An 11,111-nucleotide genomic window follows, 5' to 3' on the forward strand; every position below is an offset into this window, starting at 1 on the left:
TTCACTGTTGGAGACTCGTTCCCGATGGAGGTCTAAACGCTGACCTGCTTGCCGCGCCGGCCGTCTCTCGAGTGCACCCTCCCAGTCCGTTATTGCTTGCCTCCGATTTCGCTGCCTGTCTCGGCTGTAGAGCCCGCTGCTGGAGCTCCAGCCTGACGCCCAGGAAGGATTAGCGCAGTACCTGTCACCAGCTTGTCCAGCTGGTGAAACCACAGTTTCCCTTACTTCCTTGAGTCTTCTGGACGCTGGAGGAATCGATGTCCTTGAGGTGCTGCCGAATTGCAGGTAAGTCCGTTTCCACCTCGTCGCCACTGTAGTGTCCGTGTGTAGATAAAGACACTGAAGACAGGAGTTGGTTCATAGGTATTTACTAAGCAAGTCTGGGGGGGGTTTCTAAAGGATATACACAATACACAGGCTTATATAGCCCAAGTGGCAATTACCGGCATTACGCACACCTGGGGCTCTTAAAGGCACATACACCATAATTGCTCTTAAAGGCACATACACCACACCCCTCTCTCTCTCCCTCCTCCCTCCCCCTCCCTCCCTCCCCCGTCCCTTCCTCCCCCTCTCTCTCTCCCCCTCCCTCCCCCTCTCTCTCTCCCCCTCCCTCCCCCTCTCTCTCTCCCCCCTCCTCCCCCTCTCTCTCTCCCCCCTCCCTCTCTCCCCCCTCCCTCCCCCTCTCTCTCTCCCCCCTCCCTCCCCCTCTCTCTCCCCCCCTCCCTCCCCCTCTCTCTCACCCCCTCCCTCCCCCTCTCTCTCTCCCCCCTCCCTCCCCCTCTCTCTCCCCCCCTCCCTCCCCCTCTCTCTCTCCCCCTCTCTCTCCCCCTCCCTCCCCCTCTCTCTCTCCCCCCTCCCTCCCCCCTTCTCTCCCCCCCTCCCTCCCCCTCTATCTCTCCCCCTCTCTCTCTCCCCCTCCCTCCCCCCTCTCTCTCTCCCCCCTCCCTCCCCCTCTCTCTCTCCCCCTCCCTCCCCCTCTCTCTCTCCCCCCTCCCTCCCCCTTCTCTCTCCCCCCTCCCTCCCCCTCTCTCTCTCTGCCCTCCATCCCCCTCTCTCTCTCCCCCCTCCCCCTCTCTCTCTCCCCCTCTCTCTCTCCCCCCTCTCTCTCCCCCTCTCTCTCTCCCCCTCTCTCTCCCCCTCTCTCTCCCCCTCTCTCTCCCCCCTCCCTCCCCCTCTCTCTCTCCCCCTCTCTCTCCCCCCCTCCCTCCCCCTCTCTCTCTCCCCCTCTCTCTCCCCCTTCTCTCTCCCCCATCCCTCCCCCCTCTCTCTCCCCCCTCCCTCCCCCCTCTCTCTCTCCCCCTCCCCCTCTCTCTCTCCCCCCTCCCTCCCCCTCTCTCTCTCCCCCCTCCCTCCCCCTCTATCTCTCCCCCTCCCTCCCCCCTCTCTCTACCCCCCTCCCTCCCCCTCTCTCTCTCCCCCTCCCTCCCCCTCTCTCTCTCCCCTCCCTCCCTCCCCCTCTCTCTCTCCCCCCTCCCTCCCCCTCTCTCTCTCCCCCTCTCTCTCCCCCTCTCTCTCTCCCCCCTCCCTCCCCCTCTCTCTCTCCCCCCCTCCCTCTCTCTCTCTCCCCCTCCCTCTCTCTCTCCCCCCTCCCTCTCTCTCTCTCCCCCTCCCTCTCTCTCTCCCCCCTCCCTCCCCCTCTCTCTCTCCCCCTCCCTCCCCCTCTCTCTCTCCCCCCTCCCCTCTCCCTCTCTCTCTCTCCCCCTCCCCTCTCCCTCTCTCTCTCCCCCCTCCCTCCCTCCCCTTCCCCCCACCCCCCTCTCCCTCCTCTTCCCCCCACTCCCTCTTATCTCTATGTTGTGTATATTCTCGCTCCCCCGCTCACTCACCATATCCCGGGAACTCCAGCTCCAACGCAGCGTCACTCGGGCCGGCCTGTCAACTACGCGGCCTGAGACACAGAGCGGGGGAGCGGCAGCGGCCGGCCGTCAACCGCGCGGCCCTCTAAACTGCCCTGGCACCACCGGGCCCCCCCAGCCAGTACTGTATATAATTCTATATAAGTAACCTAATGTGAAATAACTCATCAAAGGCTTTCTGAAAATCCAAGTAGACAGAGTTTACCAGATTTCCCTTATCCATTACCGTAGTGACTTCCTCAAAAAAAATATCACATTTGTTCGGCACGACCTATTTTTTGAGAAGCCGTGTTGTGAATTTCTAATGACCCCTTTCCTTTCCAGTGATCTTAAAGGGCATCTCTTAAGATCCCTTCCAGCACCTTCCCAATAAGGAACGTCAGGCTGATAGGCCTGTAGTTCACCAGCTCTGATTTATCCTCTTTTTTGCAAATAGGAACTACATGAGCTAGCTTCCAATCTAAGGGAACTATCCCTGACTCTATTGAAATATTGAAGATATGGGAGAGGCTCACAGAGCACCTGTCTTATCTCCTTAATCACCATTGGATGGATATTATCTGGACCTGGAACCCTATCAATTTTGTGCTTTCTGAATCTATCCAAGATTACATTGCTATCTATTTTAATATTAATAAAGCATCCTCGGTTCCAAGGGACTGCCTAAGAAGAAGGATTAATGCTATTCAATACAGGGCACCCCCCCGGGCACCCCCCTCTGCCTCCCCCCCGCCCACCACCCCACACACACACCACATCTGGAACATAAGCATTACCTACAAGAGTACAGACTGATATAAAATAGTCATTTAGCAGCTCTGCCATAACCTGAGAATCATCTGAATCTGTCCTGCAGTATTCATTAGTGGCCTTAGATGGTCCTTCTGACTTCTGAAAAAGCTTTTGCTGTTACTGCCACAATTACGCACCATCTATTTTTCCAGAGATCTCTTGGCTTCCTTATGGCTCTTTTTGTAGGTGATTGTTACTCCTAGTGAGTGAGACGTCTCAAGTGGCGTGACATCCACCCTTAGAAATTCCTCTTTTCTGTCTGCCAGCTGTCAGACAAAATGAGCTTTAACAAAAGCTAATAATGTATGTCAAACCGTTTTATATATTAAAGTCAGTATTGCAGCCCTAATTGTTTGCCACTGAGATTTTCATCCAAACTCGACTCTCTTTTGCTCATCAGGTGATGAATGGATGCATGACTTGTGCATGCTGATACTGATTAACCTAATTGGACTATTGTCCCATTTGGACACTCGCGGGTACAATTTATTGGCCATAATTTACTATAGGAATTAATCTAACGGCGCCTGCCATAAGTTAGACTTGCCCTTGCCTGTTTAATCTCAACAATATTTTGCGTTGCAAGTTGCTGAAAGTGCGAGCTAAAAAACTAGCAGCGAGGGAAACCGGGCATCTGGGACCTGAGTGAACATGGAAAGCAAGGGCGTGACTTCCTAACCAATCAGACTGAGGGATTGTGAAATTGACGGCGCCAGGACTGAGAAGGAAGTGTAAGTTAGAGTGGGTGAATTCAATGTCAAATCAGGTACAGAAGGAGAAATAAAGAGAGGGAAAGAAAGATTGGATCATGAGAGAGAGAGAAAAAAGAGACGCAAGAAATTTAAAAAAAAAATTTAAAATACACATTTTTAAATATCCAACAATAATTAAAACCTGGAGGAATGCGACTCTGCACTTGTAATAGTTAATTTTTGGTGCCAGTAATTAACACTTAGCACATTGATGAAAGAATCTCTGACATTTAATTAATTAAATATACGCGGACTTTAAGTGGCTCCAAGACGGGCTCTTACTTCACTTCAGACCAGCTCTAACTTTCTGTGACGAGTTTAGTTCGTATCTACTGTGCAAGTACAGCAGCCTCACGCCATTCAATGCATTCCAATGGTGAGCCAGACACCGAGGTGCCATTTTCGTGAAACTAACGGCGTAGCGGCGCATCTCGGGCAGCAACTGTTAGATTTCCGCACTTAATCCCCCCGTCTGCCCTCGCCTGAAGTTGCTGTAGCATTTGCGCATAAACAGCGGCGAGCGCTATTAGCCGTGCCACGTTTTTCACAGCAAATTGTGGGCCGTTATATCTTTGACTTTTTAAAAAGAAGAATGTTAAACAAAAAAAAGGCCGCACTAATTTGTTCCCCTTTAATCAGTGCATCACCAAAATCAAACAAGAGAACGTGCCATGAAGCAGTCAGAACAGCTTTAATACACAATGTCAGCAGTTGTTGTCAACCCCTTACAAGATGCTGTTGCATTATTTTTAGCATTGATGCTATATGTCTCTTCTTGTAAATGAAGGTGTTATAATCATTGGAATAGCATTTTTACAGCATAAATAATGAAGTGAAATACAGGAACAGACGTGCGGTAAAATTACTAGCAGAATAGTGATGGGGACAATCAATAAGTTCTCACTTACAAATTTCATCTCCATGTCAAGTCAATTTCATTCCCGGCCTGGCTACAAATTCATTTTATGACTTTCAATAAAATATCCTGTGGCTTTGATCTTATTTTATTCATGGGAAGATGTAATGTGTCATTTAAAATTCATAGAAAGGCAATTTTTATAACCCAATTTGCTAACAAAGTTCTTGAGGCACCCAATTACTTTCTCGATGATGGTGCTTCGTCGAGAAACTCGCAATAAATACCAGAAGTGTATCCATTTTATAACGTGAATAAGGTTAATCAGAGTCATATTGATCTTATAATAATATTTCTGTATCATTTCTACCCCCCACCATTTTTATCTCGTCATGGATATCAGTGTTATTACATATGGCAGGTCGAAAGCAAATTCAATTCATTTGCTCAGCAGGACTGCAGTTCTCCAGTTTGCTCCAGTAAGGCCCTAGACTGATCTTCATAAAACCATAGCGATTCAAAGCACTTTGTGTAAAGATTTCTTTGTTGCACATGCTGCTGTTTAGTAATTAGAACGTCAACAATTATGCTTGCCAATTTCTTAATTAGTTGTCACAATCTGCCATGATGTGGTTGATAGGTCACACTTCTAAATACTGTACCTGAATTAGAAACTGCAAAATGAGGCGTGGTACTCAACATAGGAACAGGAGCAGGCCATTCAGCCCCTCGAGCCTGTTCCACCATTCAATTAGAGCGTGGCTGATCTGTATCTTAAGTCCATTTACCTGCCTTGGTTCCATATCTCCTAATACCGTTATCTAACAAAAAGCTACCAATCTAAGTTTTGACATTTTCAATTGACCTAGCCTCAACAGCCTTATGAAGGAGAGAGTTCCAGATTCCTGCTACCCTTTGCGTGACAAAGTGCTTCCCGACATCACCCCTGGACAAATAGCTCTAATTTTAAGGTTATGCCCCCTTGTTCTGGACTCCTCCTCCAGAGGAAATAGTTTCTCTCTATCTACCCGATCAACTTCTTTAATTATCAATGACTGGAGGGCCCCAGGATCAAGCATTAGTTATGTGCTAAATTAGTTCATGTCACGGGTTTAGTTATATTTGCTGGAATCAGCCTTAGCACCTCTGGGCTACGGAAGGCGGAAACAGCCACGGTTGGTGCTCCTGATCATTATCCAGTGACCTGTGCTGGGAAGTGCATTGTTGATATGAGGATGAAGTCAGGATTGGGCTCAGGTGTGGTGCCCAGCACTGTGACGCTCGCTGTCTAGCCTTACATGTGAAGAATGGCCACCATGTTACTGGAAAGTTGCTAACAGCCATGGAGCTATGTCCCAGTTTAACAGGGCACCTTCAGGAGAGAAAAGGGTCGAAACATACGGGAAAAGAAGCTGTAACTTGTGCTTCGAGCTGAACTGAAGTTTACTTCTTCCAAAAATTATTTTTTTGTTGCTCAATACAGAACTATACACTTCTTGTTTCCTCTGCCCCCAGACACCCTCAAAGCCTCCTTGAAAAAGTGTAACATCCCTACTGACACCTGGGAATCCCTGGCCCAAGACCGCACAAAGTGGAGGAGAAGCATCCGGGAAGGCGCCGAACACCTCGAGACTCTTCGCCGGGAGCAAGCAGAAGCCAAGCGCAGGCAGCGCAAGAAGCGCACATCAACCCAAGCACCCCACCCACCCGCCCCTTCAACCACCGTCTGCCCCACCTGTGACAGAGACTGTAGGTCCCGCATTGGACTCATCAGTCACCTGAGAACTAATTTTTAATGTGGAAGCAAGTCATCCTCGGTTCCAAGGGACTGCCTAAGAAGACGAAGAAGAAGAGATACACTTCTTGTCCATAACTTCTGGTCGTTCTGATTTTTGATCAATATACTTTCTGGAAAAAAAATGGCTGCCCATTATTTTTATATCTGCTTTCACCCCATTGTCATAACCTTTGTCTAGAAATCCATAGCAGTGTTGTTGAATACAACACTGGAATTCATCAATTAACCTCAGCAACAGTAATCTCTAAACCATTCATTCCTACAATAACATTAACAGAAATAAATTTCTTCACAAGTTACAACCAATTCCATCAAGATATTTAACAAATTATGATGAGAGATCAAAAGTGATTGCAAGCAGATGTTCCCATTACTAGGACCTCAGTCATACACAGAACAAGGGATAAGTGTAATTGTGCAAACATCTGAGTCTGGATAGTGAAACCCCTTTATATGCAAATGATTGCAGCCTTAAAATAAACCTAGTTAGCTAAATTTGCAGAAGTAGATAAACGATCAAAGGCTGTGGGGAGAAAAACTGACACTATCTTTACAAAATCCAACACCATCAAATGATTCAAGAACTGACAGAACTATGCTGGCATGTGTACACTAAATGCTTCCTTACTCAGAATTCAAGTTGTTTTAACGTGCTGGTCAAAGCTCAAATAGAAGAAAAATTGCTTTCTTTTTCCCGAAGGCACTGACTCATGCTGTAGTGTAGTTCCACGGATGCCACTGTTTGTGTGTGAACCTTGGTTGGTGGGTGTTGGGTTCACAATCAGACGAGGGCAGAGCGTGATCCGGTCCTCACCCAACATCCACACAAAGGCACTGTCCAACACTGCAGGTGGCTTGTTTTTCATTTCCCTCGCACTGTAGCCAACTGTAGCACGATTACTGAGATCCGCTAACTCTCCTAAAAGCGCAGAATGAAGCTGGGCGGTTTCTATGCGGTGGAAGTCATTCAAAAAAAATGGAGATGTCTCAACATGTTTTTTCCATATGCTGAGAGACCTGCTTTGTCGTTCCAGCTTTTTAGATTTTTTTTTCCAGATTTCCACTATTAATAATTTTATTTGCTTTTGACCGCTACTGTAATGGCTATAATGGGCCAGCAGTGCAGGAGCCAGATGGGACAACATGATCTAACTGCTGATTGTAGTCTGTGTTTATATTTCCCACAGACAACATCCAACGGTGGGGGGCATCTTGAAAACACTCCATTAGGGAATGCTGGCCCCCTCAAAGTCACAGCTGTTGCTTTATTTAATTTCCAGAATTATAAATGACGGTCAAAGGCAACACTATAAGGTAAATGAGGTACAAAAGCCTCCCCACTATGCACTGACATCCTTGCATGATGAGGTGTCCATTTCTGATCTATTCCTTTCAATTCTGATTTCTTTACATCTGTGTGTGCTAAAAGTGTAACTGCAGGTAGATAAAACAATAAAAAGGGCCTGCGGCATATTGGGTTTTATATCTAGACACGCAGAATATAAGATCAAGAAGTAAGAACAAATTTGTATAAGGCAATGATCAGACCATTATTAGGAGTACTGTAGGCAGTCTTTGGCACCCTATTACAGAAAGGGCATTAAAGTCATACAGCAAAGATGCCACAATTAGGAAATTATAAATATGAAGAGAGATTTGAGATACTGGGACTATTTTTGTTGGAGCAGAGAGGCTAAGAGCAGGTTTAATAGAGTTTTTTTTTCAAAATTATACAGAGTTTTGATAGCGTGAATAGAGAAAGGCAATTTCTTCTGTTTGGGGGCCAGTGACAAAGGTTCAACAATTTAAATGTGCCACTAAGTTAGAACAGAGGTTACAAGAATTTTCTTCACACAAATGGATGCTGGAGTGTGGAATGCTTTGCCACAGGGAATGGTTCTGGCAGACAGCATTGTCTTTTTAAAGTAAAATGCGGATAAAGGGACCGAGTGTAGTGTAGCCAAGTTTGCGGATGATACAAAGATGGGTGGGAAAGCAAGTTGTGCAGAGGACTCAAAGAATCTGCAAAGGGATATAGACAGGCTAAATGAGTGGGCAAACATTTGGCAGATGGAGTATAATGTGGGAAAGTGTGAGGTTATCCACTTTGGCAGGAAAAATAAAAAAGCAAATTATTATTTAAATTGAGAGAGATTACAAAATGCTACAGTTCAGAGGGACCTGGGGGTCCTTGTGCATGAAACACAAAGGCCTAGAAATTTGGTGGCGCCCCGTTTGGGGTGCCAAGCTCGACTGGGCGCCGGAATTACCACTCCGGACGGAGCCACTTGCGCCAGCGCGATATTCAGTTTCAGCACCCCAAACGGAAGCGGGGCGCTGCTCGAGGTGCCCCGCATCCCTCTTGGGGCGCTGCAACTGAATAATGCAGCACCACACGCTGCGGCACGGTGCGCTGCGGTACTGCAGGCCTTCCTCCCCTTCTTAAAGGGGAGGGGCCTGCACCAGCGCGATCAGAGATCGTGAGTGCCAGCAAAAGAGCCCGGCACCGAGGAGAGGTGCCGGGCTCCTGGGACACAGCCGACACTGCCCGGGGGGGGTGCTCAGGAGGCCGGGGACGGCGGCGCGAGGAAGTGCTGGCAGGCGGCCAGCAAAAAAATTGGCCGCCCCACACCTCCCCTTTAATTAGCGCCACTACTGCCGCAGGTCGGCCCCCCTGAACCGGTCACAGATTGCAACCGGCGTTACAGCGGGGGGGCATGACCCAATATCACGATCGGGGTGGTAGCGGGGCGCTGCGCACACCGATGATGTCATTGGTGGTGGCGTAGCACTACAGGCTAATGCCGCCATTAGCGCCCACCTGAATTTCGCGGGAGGCGTGACTAGTGGCGCTACAGCCACTAAGTGCCCTTTTTGGGCGCTAACTGGTGGCGCAGCTCACTGCATTTCTAGGCCAAAATGTTAGCATGCAGGTACAGCAAATAGTCAAAAAGGCAAATGGAATGTTGTCCTTTATTGCAAGGGGGTTGGAGTAAAGAAGCAGGGAAGTCCTGCTACAACTGTACAGGGTTTGGTGAGACCACACCTTGAGTACTGCGTACAGTTTTGGTCTCCTTATTTAAGGAAGGATACACTTGCATTGGAGGCAGTTCAGAGACGATTCACTTGGTTAATTCCAGAGATGAGGGGGTTGACTTATGAAGAAAGGTTGAGCAGGTTGGGCCTATACTCATTGGAATTTAGAAGAATGAGAGGTGATCTTATTGAAACATATAAGATACTGAGGGGGCTCGACAAGGTAGATGCAGAGAGGATGTTTCCCCATGTGGGGAAATCTAGAACTCGGGGGCATAGTTTCAGAATAAAGGGTCGCCCTTTTAGAACTGAAATGAGGAGGAATTTCTTCTCTCAGAGGGTCGTAAATTTGTGGAATTCTCTGCCCCAGAGTATCGTGGAGGCTGGGTCATTAAATACATTTAAGGTGGAGATAGACAGATTTTTGCAAGATAAGGGAGTGAAGGGTTATGGGCAGGGAAGTGGCTTTGAGCCCAAGATCAGCCATGATCTTATTGAATGGCGGAGCAGGCTCGAGGGGCCGAGTGGCCTATTCCTGCTCCTATTTCTTATGTTCTTAAATATTTCAAGCAGATGAAGATACAAGGCTGAGGGGAGGGAGCATGGGACAGGGGAATTTGTTTTGGCTTGCTCTGGCAAAGTGGCGGTATAGATACGATGGGCCGAATGGCTGCCTCGAGCACTTTAAACTACTGTCTAGGTCACTACATTTGCTAAAGTTGTTTTCTACAGTTGTTACATAGAACTACATAGAATTTGGAGCACAGAAACAGGCCATTCAGCCCAAATGTTCAGGTTCCACATGAGCCTCCTCAAACTCTAATTCATCTCACCCTATTAGTTTATGTTGAGTTTGATGCCTGGGGTTACTGGCAAAAATAAGGTACTTGTAGTTCTTTTGAGACCATTGTTGATGGATGTCCCTTACAAGTCTTTGAGGTGTGTGTGTTCAAAATGTGAACCATTGTTTTCTTTATCCACACACCCCTTCTTTTGTAATTGACCTAAATGTTGAAAAAGTGATTTGGGACCAAGTATTTCAAACGTGTAAGTGCTTCAGACATTTAGGTAGGAAAATTAGACCCACTTTTAGTATATACTCAACAACAAGGCTTTTATTGGTTTCAGCACTGAGTAGAAAATAAAGGGGAGGAGAAAAGAACGAAATAAAGAATGCAGGGAGCAGATACTTTTTGAGTTTCTAACTTTTCACAGGTGGCGTGGTCAGAAAAGATGACAGATGTGAAATATTTCTTTTATAAAATTGAAGAACTGAATGAAGGGCCAAAACTCACCTGGATGAATACAAATACAAACAGAAAATGCTGGGAATACTCAGCGGGTCAGGCAGCATCTGTGGAGAGAGAAACAGAGTTAACGTTTCAGGTCAATGACCTTTCCTCAGAATACAACCAAGGTTGAAGAGTTAGAAAGAGGTTGAGGTAAATCAAGAAGCAGTGGTTAGGTGACACGACGCTTAGATTTTAAATGTCAGGAAGGGCAAATTTAGTTCACAATTAAGTAGTTGTGAGGTCCATGGAAGGAATGAGTTCGAACAGCATACTGTGATGAATCTTGCTTTAACCAGTCAACATGAAGGACATGTTAAGTGCCAAATTTGGAGCTCTGGCAGCAATGGAGAGGCGAATTCAGCGGAGCAATGAGCCTAGCAGTATTTAAAGTAAAAAGAAAGACTTGCATTTATCTAAAGCCTTGCACAACCTCATGACATCCCAAAGCGCTCCCTCAGCACTACACTGGGAGTGCCAGCCTAGATTTTTGTGCTCAAGCCTCTGGCGTGGGACTTGAATCCACAGCCTTCTGCCTCAGAGAGTGAGAGAGAGCCACTGCTGCCACCTAGCATTAATGAATTAATAAACTCTACAAATCTTATCAGTATAAAAAGGTTTACACAAAGTACTGACGACATAAGACTAGATTTCATGGTGCATTATTTACAACAAACTTAGGGTGCTAATTGCTAAGTTAAATGAATTTCATGGAAAATGGATGCTGAT

At 47.1% G+C, this 11,111-nt stretch overlaps 1 long non-coding RNA gene across 1 annotated transcript; it reads left to right on the forward strand.

Annotated features, from left to right (window-relative positions):
- Nucleotides 1–3,207: 3,207 nt before the first annotated feature.
- Nucleotides 3,208–6,911, forward strand: LOC147101844 (uncharacterized). Its single transcript, XR_015073405.1, has 2 exons — nt 3,208–3,382; nt 5,775–6,911. It is a non-coding gene; the product is annotated as an uncharacterized LOC147101844 (long non-coding RNA).
- The last annotated feature ends 4,200 nt before the right edge of the window (nt 6,912–11,111 follow it).

The sequence above is a fragment of the Somniosus microcephalus genome, chromosome 23 (genome assembly GCF_052327205.1).
Source record: "Somniosus microcephalus isolate GS21.2 chromosome 23, FLI_Smic_1.0, whole genome shotgun sequence".
Taxonomy (NCBI): Eukaryota; Metazoa; Chordata; class Chondrichthyes; order Squaliformes; family Somniosidae; genus Somniosus; species Somniosus microcephalus.